This window comes from Macaca thibetana, chromosome 7, assembly GCF_024542745.1.
Source record: "Macaca thibetana thibetana isolate TM-01 chromosome 7, ASM2454274v1, whole genome shotgun sequence".
NCBI lineage: Eukaryota > Metazoa > Chordata > Mammalia > Primates > Cercopithecidae > Macaca > Macaca thibetana.
In genome coordinates, this window is record NC_065584.1 from 67,969,235 (window position 1) to 67,995,952 (window position 26,718).

The 26,718-nt window shown below is 35.9% G+C and overlaps 1 long non-coding RNA gene across 3 annotated transcripts in view; it reads right to left on the minus strand.

The window, feature by feature from the left end:
* The window catches only part of LOC126959618 (uncharacterized), a 504,393-nt gene that overhangs the window by 203,062 nt on the left and 274,613 nt on the right, over nucleotides 1-26,718 (minus strand). The window lies entirely within an intron of this gene.

Here is a 26,718-nt window from a genome sequence, read left to right on the forward strand (position 1 = left end):
ATATCACTTAATTTTATGTAGCAAACATAATTCAAAAATATATAGATTTCAAAAATATATAGAAAGGCAGATAACTAAAATAGCCAAAACAATTTTGCAGAAGAACAAAGTTGGATAACACATACTAATTAACTTCAAATATTACTGCAAAATCAGTGTGGTATGGGCAAAATAATAGGCACACTGCTCAATGTAGCAGAATAATCCAGAAATTTTTCACCCACACATATATGGACAACTTAATTTTGGTAAAAGTACAAAGACAGTTCAATAGGAAAATAATAGTCTTTTCAAAAATGGTGCTAGAACAATTGGTCCTTATATGCAAAAAAGTACTTCAACTCATATACAAAACTTAAAATATATAACAGACCTAAATTTAAGACCTAAAACTATAAAACTTCTGGAAGAAAATGTAGGAGAAATATTTGCGATCTTGAATTGGGCAATGTTTTTAAATATGACACTCAAGTAATGATTCTTAAAAGACAAAATTTGTTAAATTGAACTTCATTAAAACCAAAACTTTTGCTCGTAAAAGATACTGTTAAGAGAATGAAAAGATAAACCATGGACTGGGAGAAAATATTTGTAAATCACCTATCTGACAAATGACTTATCCAGAATATAAGAGCCTTCCAAACTTAACAACAAAAAAATACCAAAAATGGGCAAAATATTTGAACAAATACTTCCATCAAAAAAGATAGACAGATGGCAAATAATCACATGGAAAAAAGCTCGACATCACTATTCATCAGAGAGACACAAATTAAAACAAGATATGACTATATATCATCTAAACAGCAAAATGTTTTTTAAAAAAAAATCAACAATACCAAATGTTGGTGAAAACGCAGAGCAACTGGAATATTCACACATTACATGTGGGAATGAAAAATGGCACATTGATTTTAGAAAACAGTTGGTCAATTTTCTGTACAGTTAAAAATATATTACTGTATCACAGTGATCACATTTCTAGGTATTTATCCAAGAAAAATGAAAACTGTGGTCACACCAAAACTTGTATGCAAGAGCTTATAGTGATTTATTCACAATCACTAAAAACTGAGAACAACCCTAATGAATGGAAAGACAAACTGTAGCACAACAGCAATAAAAAGGAACAAATTTTTAATACCTACAACATCATAAATAAATCTGAAACATATTAAGTGAAAAAAGCTAGGCTCAAAAAGCTATGGATAGTACGATTTCATTTATTTGACACTCTGAATAAGGCAAAACTATATGGATGGAGAACAAATAGATCACTGTTGACAGAGGTTGAGGTGGGAGGAAGGGTTGATTAAGTAGAGGGAGCACGGCGGAGCACGGAAAAATAATTTGAGACAATTGGTCTTCTCTGTATCTTGATGGTGGTAGTGGTCACATGATTCAATGTATTGGTTAAAATTCTTAAACCTGTGCATCCAAAAGAGTGAAGTTTATTGTGAGTAAATTAAAAAGTGAATACAAAATTTAAAAACATTTTTAAAGTTAAATTTTCAGTTTTCCATTGCTCTCAGAAGATAGGCAACAGAATCACCAGGATAACATCTGATCTTCACAATTATCTATGCCCTAAGAATGAGAAAAAGTATATTAACACTCTTGGACATTTTTGTTAATAATTTAAATAGGTTTTCTGTACTAAATTCTGACAACAAGCCACGTCTAGATTTTGCCACTAAATACTGTTCTTTCCTACCTTAACACCATTTGGAAAGGCAGCTGGTAAATTCTAGAGCTGCAAGACTCCTGTGTTCTTATACAAAGGCAATAATGAAAACAGAACTATAAAAGTCCTACTTTATTTTGGAATGAAAGTTCTTTCTGCCTGTCTGTATTTATTCAAAATCTCTAAAGAATTGCTCAACTGTTAACTTTCTCTCTTCTCCTAATTAGTTATCCTGTTTTAACAAAAACACCAAAATGAGAAATGGTGAATACTGCTTGCCCTAAGGATGAATCCATTTTCTCTCTCCTCCCCTTCCCGTGAAAAAGACAAAATGGAACAGTAGATTTGTAGGCCCCATGTATAAGCAGAAACACACGGTTTTATTTTGATGGCTGAAGGAAAATTGCCTATGGTTAAGCAGGTTTTTTTCAAAACATTTAGCTGTTTAGATTCAACTAAATGAGTTCTGTAAATAGTGGCAGCCCCAGTGTTTATTATTACAATATGAGTGTTTACTATTGTAAATTATAATTGTCCTCTCATTTGAATAAAATAATTTAAAAATATCTCTATTGGGATAGCAAAATTAATTAGGATAATAAATGCAGTTGTGATTCTGGCTTTGATGTGTGCTGGTTCCACATTAGTTCAATACTGATCTGAAAAGTCTTAAACATGATGAGTGAATGCAAATCAGCATTGTTTGTACTACCTGAATGTTGAAATTAGAAAGATCATTCTATTACATGAAGATGTAAGAAGGAAGACAGCAATTGTCTATTTTAGTATCTGATCATATAGCAATAGGAACATTGCACTATACAGGACTTAATTTTTGACTTACTATAAAGTTGCCTCTTAGGAGTAGTAGACCACATAATGCAACAGAAAATAAGCTATATTGTCAATATTTATTGAAACTTACTTTTTCATGTTTAGACAAAATGATGGTGGTTGATCCAGCAAAACCTTGCCATAAGGCTATGAGTAGAGTCAAAACACATACACACACACACACACACACACACAGGTAAAATACAGGATTCCATTCTTGCAAAGTTAATGAAGTAAGAGATTGATCCAAGTCCATCTGGTCTAACTGCAGCCTGGCACCCTGGTGTCATTTTCCTGTTACAATTTAAATATCAAGAGAACTTCAAAGAAACAAGAATTCCAGGGATATGATGTTTGGGGGACAAAGAAGGGTCAATTTCATCAGCCTGAACCAAAGAGGATGGGTCAGGAGGCTATTTGGAGAACACTGGGAACAAATGTCTCTAATTTCTACTCTGCTGCTTTTGAGGAAGGGGATTGCCTGGTACTTGAAGTTTCCTCACAGGGTCCCACACTCCTGTTTACATTTCCCAGGCTTACCACTACCACCACCATGACTTCTACTGCCACCAGAGGATGATAACTTTAGCCTACCACTCACCCCCACTACCTGGCTGTTTAATATCAGGGGCTGGGCAGAGGATGGGGGTAGGAGGCAATTGCCAAATATTTATGATACTCAGATTCACATTATTGTTGTGTTGTCCTATATTTGAAAGACTGAAAGAATACAAGCCTTTTTGAGAAAGACAGATAATCTGCTAAGGAAAGTATAGGAGCTAATGCAGATATCTTAAACTTCCATGTAAGAATGCTACATTTTATTTCTTTGCTATATTTTTAACAAATTACTAAATAAAATATGCAGCAATTATGATCTTCCACCTAAGTTACACTACAAACACTGCACAAGTGTCCACCAAACACAAACACTGATGCACACACTTCCCTTAAAAAGCACCTGCTTTAGAATGAAGTCTGAATGCCAATATTTGGTCACAGAAGTGGGTAACATTCAAAATGTCGTATTTCCCTTTCTATTGTATAAATATCCTTCGTGATTAAATCATTCAGCAAATTCTCAGTGACCACCCACCATGCACCAAGCACTGAACTAAACACTAGAGAGGACTTCAAAGTCTATCAGAAGAGAAGATCCTTGACAAATAATTACACACACGTCTTCCTGAGTTACAGTTGTGACTATCCTAAATCACAGTGTGTAATGCACCTTGGCTTTCATCCCATCACATTAAAGTGGATTTTTTTCTCATGTATGGTCATTCTAAACCCATAAGGCACCAGGCAGGGGAAAAAACTCTATGGCTTCAGATATTTCTCCAACAACTGTCTTATAAAAGCCTAAATGTCCTATGGTTCAACAGCAGGCATTTGAACTTTTGCTCAAGGCTCCTTTTCATTTAAGAGCAGACTGCTTCTGTTGAGTGACTACGGCAGGGATATGAGAACAAACCCTCTAGCTCTTATGGACTCCTTCTAGGCTTATTCTTGGAAATATCTCTCTCTGCCCCTTATAAAATAGAGATGCAGTCTTCCATTCCAAATAACAGGATTGGAATAATACATTTCTAAGGTTTACTCTTATGATCTAGTTTGAGAGTTCATCTAACCACTAGACTGAGAACTAAGAAAATCCTCCCCCTTCCCAAAAAATAGTCCAACATCTGAGAGTTCATTTGAGTTTCGGAAAGTGTGCCTATTGCCCAGAACCCCTAACTGTATCTACAGAATATCAATATAGCCATTAAATCCAAGAGCTAAAAGTGCCACATAGCAACATGGAAGAGTTCTCCTAGAGAACATAAACTAGGTCTTCTTTAAATAACTCCCTGAGTTTTGCAAATAAGGCTTTCTGAACTCCAGAACTTTTTGTCAGTGGCTATCTCAATTTTTCTTTCTTTTCCTTCAGGCATATCAACACATTGAGAGAACTTTTATGTTAACCAAGCCAGAAGCTGCAATTCAGAAAAACATACCTAACTAAAAGATATTGCATTTTTACATAATTATCCAGGGTTTTGTACTGGTATACATTTTATAATATCCATCTTATAGATTTATATTGCTACATGGTATGTCATTTTGAATAATTGTTAGATTAATAAAACCACAGACCAGGTTTAAGTGGAAGGTTTATGAAAGTTTATGACAGGATCAGTCAGGCTTCAGGCAGGATTAAACTTAAACTTTTTATGGTTTGGGATTGAATTGCTTAATGAACCAATCAGCACTTTATTTTCTGCCTTCAGCTATACATTTTTTAAAATGATGCTCTACTATTAATCATCAGTTTAGACTCTCATAGTTACTAAATATGTAAGTACTTATGAATCCTAATCCCCCATGAAAGTAGGCTGTATATGCTGTGTGTCTCAGTGAAAAAAGATGTGAGAAAAACATCAGCCTAACTCTTCAAACGTGTTCATGGGGATTAGAATAATTATTTTCTCTATGATAAATTTTAGGACTAAAAACTCAAGTTTGCTCATAAGAATGTTCATATCCCCAAAGATTAAATTTGAGTTGCTAATTGCTTTATTTAAGGTAAATCAAAAGCAATTAGCGGGATATTCCCTAATCAGCACTTTTGGAAATATGTTGATTGTTTCTGGCAACTAAAGTTCTCAAATGGTAGAGAGGAAGAAAGCTTTATTACAAGTATTTGAGGGCCTCAGAACAAAGAATATTTTTCAAGGTACCTACCATACTGATAAACTTAACTAATTAAATCTCTATAATCCAAAGGAGAGGAAAATAGTAGTTTTTAAAGATCTTTTAAATAATAATACATAAGGTATGGCAGAACTATAATATGTCTTCTTATTACATGGATTCAGATAAACAATAGGATAAATAATGTTCCTTAAAATAAGTAAGCTGCCTACTGTAAAAGGGTTTCACAGCAAAACCACCGTATATGAAAGTATGTGAAACCTATCTGACATCAGTTGTATTTGTTAGGTGAAAAAGTAATTGTGGTTTTTGCCATTACTTTCAATAGCAAAAGCCACGATTACTTTTGCACCAACCTAATATAAAGCATTCCTTAAATATTTTAATTGTGATGTATGTGAAAATTATCAAAAATGAAAGTGTTATTTTCTAAATGTCAAATCAGCGTCTTACAATTAATGGAATGCTGTTATATTTTTAGAGCATTTTCCTTTTCTCAGTGCCTTCACTATATCATATAATTTTATCTTCATGAAAAGATGATGAGGGAATTAAAGCTCAACAAGGTTAAGTGACCTCATCCAAGACTCCAAAGGTAGTAAATGGCAGAGCTAAGACTTAAGCATATATCTTTGGACTAAAAAATCTTAGGAATTTTCTACTATATTCAGTATCTTCTATTGTTTAGAGCTTATAGCCTTGTTACTTAGGTTTTGCTTAGCCTCAGTTGCTAAAAAATGAGTATGTTTTCTCTCTCTGGATACCTATGTGATAAAGAGAGCCCTGGGATTTGGAGGAAAAACTTATACAAAGCAAGATCCTATTACTACTTTACTACTCATGGGAAAATCACTTTGCCTTTCCAAACTTTTATTTTATTTTCTTATTTTTTGGAAACGGAGTCTCGCTCTGTTGCCCAGGCTGGAGTGCAGTGAACCAGCTCCCGGGTTCAAGCAATTCTCCTGCCTCAGCCTCCTGAGTAGCTGGGATTACAGCCATGTGCCACCATGCCAAGCTAATTTTTATATTTTTAGTAGAGACGGGGTTTCACCATGTTGGCCAGGCTGGTCTTGAAATCCTGACCTCAGGTGATCTGCCTTTCCAAACTTTTATTTCTCTATAAATATTTTTTAAAACCATAAAATGAAATAAATTCATAAAATTTGCTATGAGTCAATGAGATAATAAATGTTAAAGATGGCAGCAAAATGCTAGAAATGTTACACCTATATTCTTTGTACCCAATTCATCTCCACTTCCTCAAATGCATCTAACATCATGCTTTGTTTGCAACTGGTACTCAATAAATTATATACAATTGGTAATGAAACTTCTAAGTAAGCCAAAGTTTCCACACACAAAAGCATCTGAGCTACTTAATTCACACAACCAGATATTTTGAATAATGGCTGATTTCAATTACCATTTTGCTCTTTGTATGTATAAAGGTACTGACTACCGTTTTACTGTTTTGAGTCAAAATATACCAACTATAGTAACATAAATGAGGTAAGAAGCGCCTCATTTATTTAACATGCATTAAGAGGTTGAAGAGAAAACCTGGGCTCTTCAGAGACTTAAACAATTTTCTCTATGGGAGCATTTTTTAAAGTCCTGAAAAGAGAACACCAAAATATGAATTCAAAGTATAAAACCATGAGGCAAAACATGAATTTGAGAGGGGTCAAAAAGCTGAGGAGCCAAAAAATGTATAATATTCACAGAAGTAAACATTTAAGGGTTTACTTTGTACCAGGCAATCTGCTAAGCCAGTTTCAATCATGATCTGATTTAAAGTTCATAAAATCCCCGTAGAACAAGTACTCTTATGATGATTGCCATTCCATAGCTGATGCTTCCAAAGGTAAAACGATTTGCTGATGAGCACACAGCTAGAGGGGGCAGAGTTTATACCAAAGCCATTCTATCTATCATGCACTAAAGAAGACGGTTTCCTTCCATTTGCTTAAATATCTTCTGCCTCTTGTTGTCCCCATCCCTCTCTCTCTAGTCCTCTACTTCTTTCTCTGACCCTAGATTCCTAAGATATTCTAGCTTTACAGTTTCTTCAACCTATCCTTCTTTTTAGAAATTGTTTTAATTACTGTATCCTAGCCCAACATTATCAACATTATTCAGACCTTTCAGTCTCATGCAGTTAAGGATAAGTAGAGTGTTAGAGAAATAAAAATGCAATTGTTCCTGCCCCAGTCTAGATAAATATCCTCATTTTACCACAATTTAAGAGAAAATTACATGGCAACTCATCATTCATTCATGAACCAAATAACTAAGCTCCATTTATCCAATTACACTGTTAGCCAGACACAGGCCCACTTAGATTGCTGGGAAAGCCTACACAGACACATCCACTACCCACACCTGCACTTAGTTTCTCAAACATGCAACTTCTTCTTTCTCAAGACCCTTGACTCTGCTGGAAATTTTTCTCTTCAACTTCTAGGCCTTGATTTAAATATTACAACCTCAGAAAGGTCTTCGTCGACAGTGTCATCTAAAGAATTTCCCAATTATTTTCTCTCTCAGCCCAATGCTCTCTTTATAAACTTTCACAATTTGTAACTGCTTCCAATATTCACCTCTTCACTTGTTAGTGTCCCATAAGAGATTCTGAAGGACTAAAAAGTTTCCATTTGAAATGCTGTATAACTTGTACTTAGTTCCAAAACAGTTTCAACACCACAAAGTTACTCTTACCAGTTAAGCAGTTTCTCTGCATTCTTCCTTTCTCTGAGACCCTGACAAACACCAATATGCATTCTGTCTCTATAGAATGATCTATTAAGGACATCTCATATAAATAGAGCCATATAATATCTGACTTTTTGCACCTACTTGCTTCCACTTAGCATAATATTTTGGGGGTTCATTCACCTTGTAGCACATATCAGTACTTCACTTTATGGCTAAACAATATTCCATTGTATGTATGTTCCACAATTTATTTACCCATTTATTCATTGATGGGCATTTGTGCTTTTTCTACCTTTTGGCTATTGTAAATAGTTGTGTTTATGGTTTGTTTTTTTTTTTTGAAAAATATGTTAGAAGTACATATTGAAGTGTTTCCGGATTAAATGATATATCTAAATTTTGTATTAAAATACCTCAGCCAAAACCAAAAATAAAAGGGGATGTAGATGAAATAAGATTGGAGAAATCATGATAATTGCTAAAGCTGGAAGATAAGTGAAGGGTGTTATACTATTCTCTCTACTTTTATATACAATTGAAAATTTTCATAAGAGCCCATTTTTACAAGGCTTGAGAAACTGAAGATCTGAATTATAATGTTTTGCTTTTATAAGATTAATAATATATTCTCTAGCATATAATATATTCTGCATATTCTCTCTAATCTTCCTTCATCATAAAAAGTCATATATGCAGAATGTATGCTATGACTGGTTAGCAAGAGAAGAATGGTCTGGAAAGTTAATAAATGATTGACTTGATTCTGCTGGGAAACTATAAATAAAAATAGAATTTCCTCCCCACCTAGAAAACTTCTCCACAAAGGTAGAAAAGAAAAAAGATAATTTTATTATTGAATAATCATTAAACTAGATCATGATGCCCATCACAGGCAATCTGCCAAGAGAATGCAAAGACAAAGAAATCTCACCTTTTTACATAGTCAAGCAGGCTGGACCCATTACATACTTGTTCTCAAGTATATAACTAGTCTTCAACTAAGAGGACTTGACAGCATTGTTTGTCACATACAGTTTGTTCTAAATTTGGTAAACATTTGGCATAACCTTCTGTGTTAGCTAGTTGGCTTCATCCATAAACTTTTCACAGCTTTATGACAAAAGGTAGTTTTGAAATTTGGAGAGACAGAGGGGCTCACCAAAGTTAAGGTCCTACCTTACCCCAAAAACTGGGAGACAGGGGTATTACCTTCCTTGATTATACCTCAAAGAGATGGCTCTCGTATCCTTGAGAAAGACATTCCTTGATCATAAGCTGGCTAGAGGTGTATTTAGGTTTTTAAAAGTTTTACATATATTTCAGAGACAGAGAAAGACATTGCAATTTTTCTGAAGTAAATGTTCTAAGAAAAGAAAACAAGAGTCTCTTATATTCAACCAGGGAGAATTAAGCATCTTGTCATTTTGTATTTGCCACTATAAGTCTTTGCAGCACGAAAAACAACATTGGAAGAGATTCTCTCATTATAAATTACCACTACAGTGCTTTGTTTCCAAAATATGCGTGATATCAGCTTATTTTAATGGAATCTATTCAAGAGTCAGGAATAAACCTGTAGTTTGGGTGACATGCACATTGTGGGGGTTAATCTTTAGTGTTAACTTGACTGGATTGAAGGATGCAAAGTATTGATTCAGGTGTGTCTGTGAGGGTGTTGCCAAAGGAGATTAACATTTGAGTCAGTGACCTGGGACAGGCAAACCCACCCTTAATCTGGGTGGGTACCATCTAATCAGCTGCCAGTGTGGCAAAATTTTAAACAGGCAGAAAACCATGAAAAGACTAAACTGGCCTAGCCTCCCAGCCTATATCTTTCTCCCGTGCTGGATGCTTCTTGCCCTCAAATATTGGACTCCGAATTCTTCAGTTTTGGGAGTTAGACTGGCTTCTCCTTGCTCCTCAGCTTGCAGATGACCTATTGTGGGACCTTGTGATTGTGTGAGTTAATACTTAATAAACTTCCCTTTATCTGCACTCCAGCCTGGCGACAGAGTGAGGCTGTCTCAAAATAAATAAATAAATAAACAAACAAACAAACAAACTTCCATATATATATATATTACATATCCATTAGTTCTGTCCCTCTAGAGAACCCTGAATAATACACACATTAAAAGGTCCACTAAGGCAAACCTTCTCAAACTTTAATGCACATTTGAATCACCTGGAGATCTTGTTAAAACAGATTCTGACTTTTTAATGATCGCCATTCTAACTGGTGTGAGATGGTAGCTCATTGTGGTTTTGATTTGCATTTCTCTGATGGCCAGTGACGATGAGCATTTTTTCATGTGTCTGTTGGCTGTATGAATGTCTTCTTTTGAGAAATGTCTGTTCATATCCTTTGCCCACTTTTTGATGGGGTTGTTTGTTTTTTTCTTGTAAATTTGTTTGAGTTCTTTGTAGGTTCTGGATATTAGCCCTTTGTCAGATGAGTAGATTGCAAAAATTTTCTCCCATTCTGTAGGTTGCCTGTTCACTCTGATGGTAGTTTCTTTTGCTGTGCAGAAGCTCTTTAGTTTAATGAGATCCCATTTGTCAATTTTGGCTTTTGCTGCCGTTGCTTTTGGTGTTTTAGACATGAAGTCTTTGCCCATGCCTATGTCCTGAATGGTACTACCTAGGTTTCCAAATGTCCATCAGTGACAGATTGGATTAAGAAAATGTGGCACATATACACCATGGAATACTATGTAGCCATCAAAAAGGATGAGTTTGTGTCCTTTGTAGGGACATGGATGCAGCTGGAAATCATCATTCTTAGCAAACTATCACAAGAACAGAAAACCAAACACCGCATGTTCTCACTCATAGGTGGGAACTGAACAATGAGATCACTTGGACTCAGGAAGGGGAACATCACACACAGGGGCCTATCATGGGGAGGGGGGAGGGGGGAGGGATTGCATTGGGAGTTATACCTGATGTAAATGACGAGTTGATGGGTGCAGCACACCAACATGGCACAAGTATACATATGTACCAAACCTGCACGTTATGCACATGTACCCTACAACTTAAAGTATAATAATAATATATAAATTAAAAAAAAAAAAAAAACAGATTCTGCCTCGTTAGTCTGGGGTTAAGCCTGAGATTCTGCACTTCTGACAACCTCCTAGGCAAAGCCCACACTGCTGATCCACTAACCACACACTGAGCATCAAGGCTCTATCTCAGTTATTTTCAAAGTTTAGTCCTCAAATCAGCAGCATCAGCAATATTGGGGAACTTGTTTAAAATGCAAATTCCCGAGCCTACCTTTAGGTTATTGAATTAGAAGCTATTTTGAGTTTTAATAAATCCTCCTGTTATTCTGATCTATGCTAAAATGTGATAACCCCTGCTATACGTTAATGCTCTCACATTTTAGATGCACATTGAAATCACCTCAGAAATTTCCAAAGACATACTGATGCCTGTGTTGACCACTCCATTATGATTCCACTGGCATAAGGCAAAACCTAGGCATCAATAGACTCAAAATCTCCCCCAAGAGATTCTAATATGCAGCAAAGTTTGAGAACCCCTGAACTAGAATGTAAGTTCCACACAAGCAGGAATTTGTTTGGTCATTGCTGAATTCCAAGTGCCTAGAAAAATGCCAGGCACTAGTTGACATCCCATAAATATTTATTGAATGAATGAATAAATAAGAGAATGAGTAGAAAAACAAACCCCTCAGTTACTCTAAAAACAGTTGCTTGATGATATTACAGAAGAAACAACATATTTGTCATCTCTCTCTTTTATGGGAAATCTGTTTTCAGCTCAGAATACAATGTGGACATAACTGTAACCACCAAAATATATTTGAAATACCCCTCATCATCACAGCAATATTTTGGGGCAAGAAAATATAGAATCAAAGCTGGCAGATCTTAAGAAAAGAGAACTAAAACTAAATACAGTTATTAAATATAATAAAATGAATAAACAAGGCATGAAATTGGCAAGTTATAGAGAGTATAGAAGGAAATGTAATGTTATGTAAACGAATAAAGACTTAAGACCTGCAACTTTGAATAGTTGCATTGACACAGAAGGATAGGACTCTAGACCAAAGCAAGATAGAAAGTACCTTTTGGCCATCCTAATTAAAAGTTCCTAAGTGGAAAAAAAATTGATGTGAAAACCCATGGCACAGTATTCATAGTTATTGTAAGTAAACATGTATTGAGTTAGTGTATAGCAAAATGTAATTCTATAGGGAAGATTTAATCATACTGCATCGCAGGATAGAATATTACTGTAACTTTAACTTTTCATTGTATTGTATGAAAAGAATACACATCCATTTTTGTTCGCTTATAAAATAAAGCAGGCAAGCAATATGCATACTTTAGGACACAGTCATTTGTTGCTGTCAAATTTCTCCATGCAAACTTATCACTCTATATGTTCTCCAGTCAAATCACCGCAGAAGCATAAACACCGAATTAAAAGAACTCACCTCTGAAGTCACAGTTTCTCAAAAAGTGTCTAGTTTGATATTTAAACAAGCAAGGGGTTAACAGAAGACTGACTCCACGTGCCCATAATATTTACAGGAATAAAGAAGGCCTAAATATAGGAATGAGCTGCCGAGGCCCAGAAATTAGGCCCAGGAAGTTAATCCCAGAGAAATCAGTGCACTGGGAAGGAAATGAGAAATAGGGACTCATTTTCTGGAAAAAGAGCTTAAAATGGGGCATTCTGCACAAAGAAAAAAAAAAAAAGCCAATGTCCAGGTTTTAGGATTAAGATAAAAAAAATTAGAGTAAAATAAGCCAAAAGGATAAAAATGCTAAGCTACTACACTAGCATTTATTGAATTTCTCCTTATTAAGAGCTCTATTGTCACAGGGCTGGAGGAAAGGTAAGTAGTCACAGCTATGAGGTCCACGTAGGCCCAAGAAGCCACAGGACACATTGTTGAGTTTTTTGCAGCTTTAGAGTAATACAAAATGGTCCAAAAAGGTCCAAAGGCTCATTACAAGAAAATTAAATGGAAAAAAATTAGAGGCTGTAAAATGGTTCACTGTAAATATGCTAGAATTCCTTATACACAGAGGTAATATCATATATTTTATTTATGACACAATATTAGAAAAATCCAAAAACCAACATAAAAAATTACTTCTAAGGCTTTTCAACTAGCAAATTCCCAGAAAACAGAGAAACACTTATTTTTTCCTATTCATTGTTTAGCTTTTGACAATTGTTTAGCTTTTGAAATGAATTTTTCTGTTATCTTCTTTGTAACTCAATATATAATGTAACTCAAAGATAAAATGTAAGAAGTCACAATTCCTGCAATATCTTATCAAAAATACCTTAAAGAAAATACAAGCTCTGTGATTCAGAAATGAGATTCAACTCCTGACATTCTGCAGAAAAAAAGTAGGGCCAGACAAGAACACTGACCAATCAGCAGCTATATTTGGGGTCTAAGTGTCCAAACCAGATTAAAAAGGAATAGAATGGATTTCCAAGAGGGCAGGAAGCAAAGTCTGAGGTTTCATTGTAGGAAAGAGGTTTTCTACACTTAGCCGGACTACGTGCACCCTGCTTAGAGCAGGCAGACCCATGCAGGGAGGACTAGAGTCCAGTGAACAGTATCTAACCATTGAGTGCAGCCAAGGCAAGTTGCTTGGTGGTCTGCAGAGCTCCAACAGTTAAAACAGTAATTCAGCCAAATACATAAAACTTGAAAGAATAGAATATTTACATTCTTCTTAGAAGAAAGAACACGAATTCATTATTCAGAGATGTAGTCCAACAGTGTACTTTATATACTCCAAAAAGAACATGATATGGGCATATATACCCATTCTGCCCCAGGTCTCACTGACTTCTCCCGTCTCCCTACTCTCAACCTCCCATCCCCAGAAACTAACAAACAGTCTGTAATAACACCAATGTAATAAAACCAATGACAGTGACTGTGACTATTCTAAATTTCTAAACTTACAAGAAGGTCTCCACTAAGAGATGAGAACATGCAAAAACAGATTCCTATCCACCAAACTTAAACATAAAAATAGGATAAAGTATATATCAATTCTACACTCCAGAGAAGAGTGTGTTTATATGTCACAAGACTTTTTTTTTTTATACTTTAAATTCTAGAGTACATGTGCACAACATGCAGGTTTGTTACATATGTATACATGTGCCATGTTGGTGTGCTGTGCTCATTAACTCGTCATTTATATTAGGTATATCTCCTAATGCTCTCCCTTCCCCCTCCCTCCCCACAATAGGACCCGGTGTGTGATGTTCCCCTTCCTGTGTCCAAGTGATCTCATTGTTCAATTCCCACTAATGAGTGAGAACATGCGGTATTTGGTTTTCTGTTCTTGTGACAGTTTGCTGAGAATGATGGTTTCCAGCTGCATCCATGTCCCTACAAAGGACACAAACTCATCCTTTTTTATGGCTGCATAGTATTCCATGGTGTATATGTGCCACATTTTCTTAATCCAGTCTGTCAATGATGGACATTTGGGTTGATTCCAAATCTTTGCTATTGTGAATAGTGCTGCAATAAACACACGTGTGCATGTGTCTTTATAGCAGCATGACTTATAATCCTTTGGGTATATCCCCAGTAATGGGATAGCTGCGTCAAATGGTATTTCTAGTTCTAGATCCTTGAGGAATCGCCATACTGTTTTCCATAACGGTTGAACTAGTTTAGAGTCACACCAACAGTGTAAAAGTGTTCCTATTTCTCCACATCCTCTCCAGCACCTGTTGTTTCCTGATTTTTTTAATGATTGCCATTCTAACAGGTGTGAGAAGGTATCTCATTGTAGTTTTGATTTGCATTTTGCTGATGGCCAGTGATGATGAGCATTTTTTCATGTGTCTGTTGGCTGTATGAATGTCTTCTTTTGAGAAATGTCTGTTCATATCCTTTGCCCACTTTTTGATGGGGTTGTTTGCTTTTTTCTTGTAAATTTGTTTGAGTTCTTTATAGGTTCTGGATATTAGCCCTTTGTCAGATAAGTAGATTGCAAAAATTTTCTCCCATTCTGTACATTGCCTGTTCACTCTGATGGTAGTTTCTTTTGCTGTGCAGAAGCTCTTTAGTTTAATGAGATCCCATTTGTCAATTTTGGCTTTTGTTGCCATTGCTTTTGGTGTTTTAGACATGAAGTCCTTGCCCATGCCTATGTCCTGAATGGTATTACCTAGGTTTTCTTCTAGGGTTTTTATGGTATTAGGTCTAACATTTAAGTCTCTAATCCATCTTGAATTAATTTTCGTATAAGGAGTAAGGAAAGGATCCAGTTTCAGCTTTCTACTTATGGCTAGCCAATATTCCCAGCACCATTTATTAAATAGGGAATCTTTTTGCCATTTCTTGTTTTTCTCAGGTTTGTCAAAGATAAGATGGCTGTAGATGTGTGGTATTATTTCTGAGGACTCTGTTCTGTTCCATTGGTCTATATCTCTGTTTTGGTACCAGTACCATGCTGTTTTGGTTACTGTAGCCTTGTAGTATAGTTTGAAGTCAGGGAGCGTGATGCCTCCAGCTTTGTTCTTTTGGCTTAGGATTCTCTTGGCAATGCGGGCTCTTTTTTGGTTCCATATAAACTTTAAAGCAGTTTTTTCCAATTCTGTGAAGAAAGTCATTGGTAGCTTAACGGGGATGGCATTGAATCTATAAATTACCTTGGGCAGTATGGCCATTTTCACAATATTGATTCTTCCTATCCATGAGCATGGTATGTTCTTCCATTTGTTTGTGTCCTCTTTTATTTCACTGAGCAGTGGTTTGTAGTTCTTCTTGAAGAGGTCCTTTACATCCCTTGTAAGTTAGATTCCTAAGTATTTTATTCTCTTTGAAGCTATTGTGAATAGGAGTTCATTCATGATTTGACTCTCTGTTTGTCTGTTACTAGTGTATAAGAATGCTTGTGATTATTGCACATTGATTTTGTATCCTGAGACTTTGCTGAAGTTGCTTATCAGCTTAAGGAGATTTTGGGCTGAGACAATGGGGTTTTCTAAATATAAAATCATGTCATCTGCAAACAGGGACAATTTGACTTCTTCTTTTCCTAACTGAATACCCTGTATTTCTTTCTCTTGCCTGATTGCCCTAGCCAGAACTTCCAACACTATGTTGAATAGGAGTGGTGAGAGAGCGCATCCCTGTCTTGTGCCAGTTTTCAAAGAGAACACTTTTAGTTTTTGCCCATTCAGTATGATATTGGCTGTGGGTTTTTCATAAATAATTCTTATTATTTTGAGATACGTTCCATCAATACCGAATTTATGGAGAGTTTTTAGCATGAAGGGCTGTTGAATTTTGTCAAAGGCCTTTTCTGCATCTATTGAGATAATCATGTGGTTTCTGTCTTTGGTTCTGTTTATATGCTGGATTACGTTTATTGATATGCATATGTTGAACCAGCCTTGCATCCCAGGGATGAAGCTCAGTTGATCATGGCAGATAAGCTTTTTGATGTGCTGCTGGATTTGGTTTGCCAGTATTTTATTGAAGATTTTTGCATCGATGTTCATCAAGGATATTGGTCTAAAATTCTCTTTTTTTGTTGTGTCTCTGTCTGGCTTTGATATCAGGATGATGTTGGCCCAAGAGATCCTGAAGGAAGCACTAAACATGTCACAAGACTTTTAAACTATTGTACTGAAGAAGTTTCAGATACACCAACAGAAAGTTGAAACTTGTGGCAGACACCATGTGCCCACCGACTGTTATATAACTCTTTGCTTCACCCTCACCTACAGACTCTAGATGGTGATGTGCTCAGCTCAAAAATGAACAATGAAAAAACCCTTATATACTTCCCAGATACCCTCTCTTGCAGTCAAGAGAAGCAACATTACCTATTCTGGCCAATAGATTGAAGCAAAAGCCTACTGAAAATTCCTGGAAAATTCTTGCTTTCCTGACAGGGGCTCTACCCCCTCCTCCTTGAGTCCATCCTCTCTGGCCTGAAGTATATTTTTGTGACTGCAGTGGACTCAGCCCTAAGATCCTTGAGTGGCACATACTACAGAACACTTACAAGATATTTGTTCATATTTTTATTGCTAAGAAAATATCAGTAGAAAGCTTAATAACACTGGACTTGGTAACGATCTCCTGGACATCACACCAAAAGCACAGACAACAAAAGAAAAAAATAGATAAGTTGCACTTTATCAAGGTTAAAAACATTTGTGCAAAGGACACAATCAACCAAGTAGAAAGGCAACCCACAAAATGGGAGAAAATATTTCCAAGTCATATATCTGATGAAGGATAAATATCCAGAATATACAAAGAAATCCTACAACTCAACAACAACAAAAAACTAATTTAAAGACGAACAAAGGACTTGAATAAACATTTCTCCAAACAAGATATATGAATGGCCAATAAGCACATGAAAAGATGCTCAACATCACTAATCATCAGGAAATGCAAATCAAAGCCTCAATGAGACACCATTTCACATATTACATAACAAGAGTTGGCAAAATGTGGAGAAATTGGAACCCTCTTACATGACTGGTGGGAATGTAAAATTATACAGTCATTGTGAAAAACAGCGTGGTGGGGAGGTTCCTCAAAAAAAATATATATATAGAATTACCATCCTCAAAAAAACAAATATAGAATTACCGTATGATCTGCCAATTTACTTTTGTTATATAGTCCAAAGAATACTTAATTGAGAATGAGTCCCTCCAAAGGGACTCAAACAGATATTTATACACCAGTGTTCATAGTATTATTCACAGTAGCCAAAATGTGAAATAACCAAAATGTCCATGGATGGATGAATGAATAAACCAAATGTTCTACACATACAACATTTGTATATACAACAATGGTATATACATACAATAGAATATTATTCAGCCTTATAAAGGATAAAATTCAGCTACATGATACAATATGGATGAAACCTAAAGATACGCTATGTGAAATAAGCCAGACAGAAAAAAGGACAAATATTATGATTCCACTTATATGAGGTACCCAAAATAGTCAAATTTATTGAGACAGAAAGAAGAATAGTGGTTACTAGGGGCTGGGGGGTTGGGGGAAGGAGAAGTTACTGTTTAATGGGTACAGAGTTTCAGTTTGGGATAAGGAAAGTGTTCTGGGTGGATCATTGCGAGGGATGCACAACAAGGTGAATATACTTAATGCCACTAATATGTGCTAATATGTGCAATTAAAGAGCATTAAAATGATAAATTTTGTGTTATGCCTATTTTACAATAAAAAATAATTTTGATTGTCTTTGCTAGACCTTAGTAGGACACATTGTAATGCCCCAAATTTTATTCCTACTTATGCTTTAATATTGTCCTGGGCCAGCTGAGGTATGCTAGCATCTTAGATTCATTTGGCTTAAATACAGGCTCTTAAGTGTTACTGGACACCAAGCAGTCTCATATTAACTCTGAATTTGTTTATTACATAGGTTCTGTTCTGGTTTTGCATTTCAGAAACCAATATTTCATTTAACCCTGGGTAGATTATATTGATAAATAAGGAATTAATGTTTGACAAAGAATATATCACTTGGTGAGGGTGAATAAACTATTCAAAAGCCTGAAAATACAATTAAAAATGGTAGTTCTTGGACCTCAAAAGCTCTGTTGCTTTGGAGTTATATCAGCTAAGAAACCAAAGAGGAACTGGACTGATGTAAAACTGGGCTTTAGTCTTACTATCATAACAGGAACACTGGTAAAATAAAAAAAAAACAGGAGGAGAGAGATTGGTTGGTTAAACTTGAGGAAAAAACTTGATTTCCTTAAAGGAAAGAAAGTGTAAACAGAAGCTAAAGGGAAAGTGAGGTGCTGAAGGCAACAGACAGAGATAAAGGGTAAAGAAGATGTACCAGTCATAACCATTTTGAGAGTGGCCATCAGAGAAGAGGAAGGATGCTTTAGTTGCTTCCAGAGCAGAAATGATGAGTAGAGCCCCAAAGACTTCTATCGGGGGATGATCAGTAGGACCTCAGCAAACAGGTGATTAGTTGCACACCCTCCTCCAGGTTTGTGAAAGCTAAAGAATGAATTACATAAAATATAAACAGATTTGAAAGGAGAACACTGAAAAGATGACTGTAAAATTTTCAAAGAATTATTGGATGGGTTTTCAGATGACAGTCTGTTCTCTTAGACAATATGCATGCTCAGGAATTAGAAATCTAATAAAGGCACAAAAAAGAGAAGACATTAAAGGAGAGCCAGGCAGGACAAGCCTGACTTAGATATTTTTCTGATGGGAGACTGTCTTTTAGGTGGGATTATACAACTCAGAATGGTGAGAGTGGACAAGTTTGCTAGAACAATCATCACATTTAGCAGGCATAGAATCTTTTAATTTCATCTCTGTCACAATGGAAGACCCCCAAAAACAAAATTTAAAATTTTGCAAAATAAATGCCTAGGCCAAAAAGCGAAAGGGAATGTAAAGGAAAGACAATACACAGATGCAACAAAGAATGTTCACCCTACATAGACTAAAGAAAAGGGATCAGCCTAGAAAGAATAATAAAAGGGAGGAGCATGGAAGAACTGAGTGAAACCAAAATAAAGAACTGAGGGAAGAAACCAAAACCCCACTACTTGAGAAAAAGATATAAGAGAAAGAAATGCCATTCAAGTCTGGAACTTCTAAAAGCCGAGGAAAGACAGTGCAGCCTCTAGGAAATCATGACACAGGTCTTGGCTCTCACCAGGGTCCTGAGGGCACAGGCTTCAGAGCATCAGTAGAGCTACATTTGTGTAATCAGCTGAGGATAATTCTCCAGCTTGAATAAGTGTGTAGACCAGGGGAAAGGATCCCCTAGAAAACGGGTTACCCAAACCGCAGCAATTCTACCAGGAGCAGTGGTCTCCAGCAAATGACCCAGGACTCAAAATACCTGTTCACAAGAAAATGTGAGAGCAATGTCATTGCATTCAGTGTAGAACTAGAACGCTAGAATCCCAGCGTTTAGAAGCAAAATAGAAATTAAGAAGCTTTTAATATGCTGAAAAAGTTTCTGTAATAACACCAATGACAGTGATTGCGACTATTCTAAATTTCTAAACTTATAAGAAGAAGGTCTCCAATAAGAGATGAGAACATGCAAAAAGGAATCCCTCTCCTCCAAGAGCCCACCTCCCCTGACAAATATGGAAGCCAGTGCTATAGTTAATTCCCTAAATTGACATATCAGCAGAGAGCCACACCCAGACACACAGTTTGGGTTTACATTCATACATTGTCGGGTATTTAAAACTGACACAAACTGACTCAGGGAAACCAGATTTTTCTCTACCTGTCCACTTTCCCTTAGGTACCAATAAGTTTCAATAGTAAAATAGGTTTGAACAATATTAGAAGTTGGGTTTTTCTGAGACTACATATTTTGTTTTCCAAATTTTATGGGAGGAGAAGGGCATTGTCATATAAGGTGGGTAACTTCTGGGTCTCCATCTATCATGAACCAGGGTCCCAGACAAATTCCCTATCATGTGTATTTAGAAACAGATGAATAATAAAGAAGACACGAACATAGGCCAAGAACCAACAGGAACATGGAAGGTTTGGGCCCTGAACTTCCCATCACCACATGGAGAGGCACAACAGGAACTGGGTCTATAATGTAATTCTGCATTCCAGTGGAGGAACTCTTCTCCCTTCCCTGCCACCCCATGAGTCTTCCCCCCTTGTCAGTGGGAGAATACAAGAGGCTGCTTGGTGTCAACCAGTCTGGATCTGTGGACCCAGCTGCTTATAGAAGTCCACTGGGAATAACTAACACCCAGCAGCTACAGGCCTTGAGCCCTCATCAGGGGTGAGACAATGTTGTCCTGTGGGAAGCCAAGTTGTGTGTACACCCTCCTACAGAAAGTAGATTCTAGAAATTGTGTTCATTGTACTGCATAGATATGATCATCTTATAGCTCCAGGGTATCTATGATTTTTTAAAAAGTGACAGAAGAGAATTATTCTTCTTCTGAAGTTCTGAAACAGCTACATGCAATCAAATGGAAGATAGTCTGGTCTAAAGCTGCTAAAAAGAACTTGACAACTTCCCAGCTACCTCAAATGTCTCAGCTAAGATTCATCAAGAAATAAGAAACTGAGAGCTTGAAACTTTAATTTCTTTGGAATTTTAGCCCACATACACAAGAAAATTTTATTTTTTCTATATAATTCCTTCAGATTAAAGACTTCTTTGGACTTTAATTTGCAGCTTTTCTGGTACCTTATAGAATTTAACTCTTTTCTGTTTCTTTCTATGAATGTCTGAGCAAGCCTTAGGCAAGCACTTAGCCATTGATCTAGAAAAATTTTCACCAAAAATGTTTTAGCATTTATAATAGAATCCAAAATGTCTTCAGAAGTAACAATGTTTTTGCACTTTCTGAAACTCAAAGATATAGAGACAAAAAGAGATCTTTGAGATGATTAAACTTAAGCCCTGTATTTATGAATTCCCTCAGCTCCCTTTACTAAAAGACTTGCTAGCTATGTCATAACTATCAGTAGTAGTTCCACCATGTATTAATTAGGCAGGAAGAAGAGAAGTGTAGGCCAGAGGAAAAAGAAAAATTGGTAAAATATTTAGGTTACCTTAATGCAGCTAAATTCCCCAAGTGTCAAAATGTCTTATCTCCAAGTCAGCACTAGAAAAGAATAATATACAGATTTTCTAAAGTTTTGACTATATTGCAAAGTAAAATGTGACTTTTAAATAAAATTATTCACTACTTCTTTTTTCAATTAATATAGGTAACACCCATTAAAATTGCACTTAATTGTGTAAGAAATGTACGTAAACTCAACTAAATGTGCCCATGCATATATGCATATGTATGTGTGTATACATATTATTCATTCAGGAGACTAACTAGACATATACTAATGTTTTCACAAGTAGATGGAACAGCCATATAAAAATTGATACGTTAAAACAGCACATTGTAATCCCTTCTAAGAATATACAGAAGCCTTGTAATTGATTATGATCACTCATATTTAAGGATTCATTTTAAGTTCTCAGTGTGATTATAGTAATAATTGAATTTTTTCTTCTGCAGCATAACCAAAAACATACTTAGACTTAGATCTCATAAACTTAATTAAATTGATAAGCAAGATATTGTATTCTCATTACTAGGAAATGCCAATGCTCTGTTAGACTTTCTCATAAAAAGTAGTCTTGTCTTTATTTTCCATTTTTAAATAACAATATGAGGAACAAAGAAATCATCTAACACATTTTCACTGAGAGGTTTGGTAAAAGACTAGAACTGTCAGAAACTATTACCACAAATGGAGCCTGGCATTTCAAAGAAAGAAAAAGGTTTAATTTGATTTCAAAAGATAAATTGAAATAGAAACCATGGAGATGGAAACCTTGTAATCCTACTGAAACATAGAGAATGCTTTTTATAGGAATTATTTTCATTTTTAATGTGCTGCATTTTGAAGGAAAAACATTATCCATACACCTAGCAAATGTGAGAAAAGGGGAAGCAGTATTCAAGTATGAAAGATGATAGAGAAATTCACATGAACTATTTCAATAACTGGAAAAAAATGCTTTCTTTGATGTCGCTGAAAATGTAATTCTAAAGAGTCACTTTTACTTTAAATTTTTAAAAATTCTAGGATCATAACAGACAAATGCTTACATAAAGTCCTCCAAGACTTTCTTCCTTTCCTCTGTATTTCTTGGGGACACTCCTGGGGAATTTTTTCCTTAAAAGCTGCTGACTTCACTGGGATACTACAAACAGACACAGTCAAAAGTCAGAATTATTCTCTGGCCTGGTTGCTCCGTTAACTTGAAAAGGAGAATTACGTTAAGTGAAGTTTTACACTGTCCTTTTTGCCAGTCAATTTTGGAAGAGGTCTGTCTGGAGAGAAAAATATCAGAAGAAATGTTTTGTTCAAAAGAAGCATGAGGATGACAATACAAATAAGAGATGTGTAAGGGAGCAGAAAGATGATTTCATCTGTGACTCTAACGTCGCCATGGAAGTATTGAGATTTTCCTAAGTCAGAGGGATATTGGCTTTTTAAATTCCCAAAACACCAAATTTTGAAACACAATTAAAAGGGAACTAAAAGACACCCTATAATCTAGACACAGGAAAGCACATGAAGCTGAAAATCACACTAATTGTTTTTCAACTGTGTTTTAAAATAATTGTCTTTAGAAACCAAATATTCAAGTTAACATATTTAATATTTTTCCTCTTCTGCTTATCTAGAATGAGAGATAACATAGCAAGTAGAGAATCATAGATAGGAGAACATCCTGATATTTTATTGCATAGGAGAATATGAGCAAATCACTTATTTTAAGAAGGCAGGGACATGGTTACATCAGTCATATCCTGTGCCATATTTTATCAAGTCTATATTATATCGAGTCCTAAAGTGAAAAAATATAATGATATCTACACTTTGTCATGATTGAAATGGCTAACCAGTAAAATGCAGGAAGCACAACGTACAGGAAAATCTTAGAGGTACTTGAACAAGAAACATACAGTCATTGAGAAAGCATTCAGAAGCTCATAAGGGAAGACACACACAATTTAATGGTGTGTTGGAGGGAAACAAAACTTCTATCAAAAGACAATTGCCTGTAATCTCATCTACTTGGGAGGCTGAGGAAGGAGAATTGCTTGAACCTGGAAGGTGGAGGTTGCAGTGAGCCGAGGTTGCACCATAGCACTCCAGCCTGGGTGACAAGAGCGAAACTCCGTCCCAGGAAAACAAACAAACAAAAAAAGACAATTGTAGACAGAGGCAGGAGGATTGCTTGAGTCCAGGAGTTTGAGACTAGGCTGTGCAACACAGTGAGACTCCATCTCTACAAAACACTTTCAAAAACTCAGCAGGGCCTGATGGTGTACACTTGTGTTCCTAGCTACTCAGGAGGCTGAGTGGGGAAGACTGCTTGAACCCAGAAGCTCAAGGTTGCAGTGAGCTATGATCACACTTCTGCACTCTAGCCTGGGTGACAGAGTAAGACTGTCTCTAAAAAAAAAAAAAAAAAAAAAAATTTGCATAAATACTGTCCTGATAAACAGAGGTGAAATATGTCCCAAAGCAGAATAGCACAGGGCAAAAATAGTAAGGACACTGGGAAGATGAGCAGCATAATATGAAAATAAATGGGGTGCTCCCCAACCAGACCACAGTGATCCATATTCTATACCTAGTGTGCAAAATTGGGTATTTAAATTCATTTAATAGCCACCCTTTAATAATAGTAAAAGTCCATTAATATTAATAGCCACCTGAGGCTAATGAATTCATAATTATTGAATGTCTACCATGTGTCAGACACTGTTCTAAGTGCTTTATACATTTCTTTCTTTAATCCTCAAAACTATCCTACAATGTAAATATTATTAGATAGATGAAGACACTGAGGTTTGAAGCGCTTAAGAAATTCTCTATCAAGTAGTGGTATCACTATTTAGACTCAGTGGTTCTAACTGACTGCAACATGCTGAATTCTTCCATGATGCCACGATGTGTTTTCGAGATGAACGCCATAGCAACATTGATCCTATAGAGTTATGAGACATGTTGTTCCACTTCCACATTTTAAAATTCATCAGGCATATTTCTTCTCTTGAATAAAGTAGTTGTGACACTTTAAGGACACCACTGCAAAATAAAAATTTCCTCTATTTCAGAATTTTTTTATTAATATCCTCCCAATCAAGGGGAAGAAATCCCTCCCTGAAAAGTATTTAAGAAGTAGAAAAGAGAGACAAAATCGTTTTTCTACTCCCTTTGAGAAGCTTGAGGTAGTCTCCCTGCTTCTCCTCCTTCCACTCACCTTCTCTGACACTGTTATTGGTCAAAGTGAGAATAACAGACATCAGAAAATAGAATGCATGCCAATTTTACTTTTCCCTTGAAAACTTTTCCAGCAAAACACACACAGAAAAATAATTTTCTGGCCATGCACGGTGGCTCACGCCTGTAATCCCAGCAATTTGAGAGACCAAGGCAGGCGGATCACCTGAGGTCAGGAGTTTGAGGCCAGCCTGACCAACAAGGAGAAACCCCCATCTCTACTAAAAATACAAAATTAGCAGCACATGGTGGCACATGCCTGTAATCCCAGCTACTCAAGAGGCTGAGGCAGGAGAATCGCTTGAACCTGAGAGGCAGAGGTTGCGGTGAGCCGAGATCACGCCACTGCGCGCCAGCCTGGGCAACAAGAATGAAACCCTGTCTCAAAAAATAATAATGATAGTAATTTCCTGATGACCTGTTAATGGAAATTTTTTTAAGAATTTGAAAACAAGTTTTGACCAACAAAAATTGAAAAATAAGTCATATTTTCTGAGAGAAAATAAGTCTGGTTTATTGGCAGACGATGCTTTTCTCAATTAGGTTAATAGCAAACACAGATTAATTTTGCTAATATAAAATCAAAACATATTTAAAGTACAGTTACAAGAAAGGCATTTTGTTTAAAATGTGGTAGTGGCAATGGTGTATTGAAATTAACAATATTCTCAATGCTTTTAAATGTGGACAATAAATAAGGTACCACTATAAATAGCTATAATAGCCATTTAATTAGTCTTAATAATTGTATTTGTAATACCTGCCAGAAATTTTGAAAGTGAATGGTACTAATGACCGAGTAGCAAATCATTTTATAAGTTGGGGTTTGTTTTCCCCAATTCTTCGATTTCAAAGAGAGAAGGAAAAAAAAACCTGAAGCAAAATCTAACCAACTTGTCAGCCAATTGCCAATTTGAAAAATAGTTTATAATGATGGATCACTGTGTCTAGAGTCTACTTAAAAAGCAGAAACCAAACTAGATATTTCAAACGAAGAGATTTAATGTAGGGAATTGGTTTCACAGTTGTTAAAACTGTGAGAGTGAACAAGGAACTTGAAGTCACCCAGGGATAACTACAGTAAGCAGCTGCAACCTAAACTGTTGGGGGAATAAAGGATTTGGTGCCCTTAGGGTGTCAGAACTACTTTATTCAAGAGAAGAAATATGCCTAATGAATTTTAAAATGTGAAAATGGAACACGTCTCACGACTCTACAGGATCAATGTTGCAATAGTGGTCTCTGAAACATAGCTTTGCATCATGATACCAAAAGAGATCTCTGGAGAATGAGGGTACTCCAATGCTGTGGTACCTCTAAGGGGTAAGGGAGCCACAGGTCTAGTTCTGACAGTACGAGAAATTAAGAGGATCAACCAATTGTGCTGCCGTGTCACAGATAAGTACAGAGGAAACATAAAGGAGTTCCCTTTTTCCTCTTCTCCTGCTATCACATCTCCCCTTAGAAGGCTGAAGGGCTGGGAAGTGCATTTTGTTGAATCCCAGTCCCTGAATCCCACAAAAGACTAGAGAAGGGTGGGTTCAGGAGTAAGAAAAAAAAAATAAAACAGTAAATAAACAGCACATACTGATATAATAAAACTCTATTCCAATTTACTTTTTTAAATAAACAAGGTTTTGTTTGTCCAATCTACAGAATTGAAAAAATATAAATTAGTATTGAGCTGTTCCTCATTCTATAAGGAGAGAAATAAATAGCTCATCTCAACAAGAGATACATTCTCAATTTTAAAAAATTAATAACAATTATTTACTAAAATTGGTAAATTATATGCTACTTTGATCAATTGTAAAATTTAATAATTGACAATCAAGAAAAAGATTTATCATTTAAAGACATATTGACACTATAAATTTAATTTCAACTTATATATACATATTTTTGTTTGCAGAAAATTATGAAG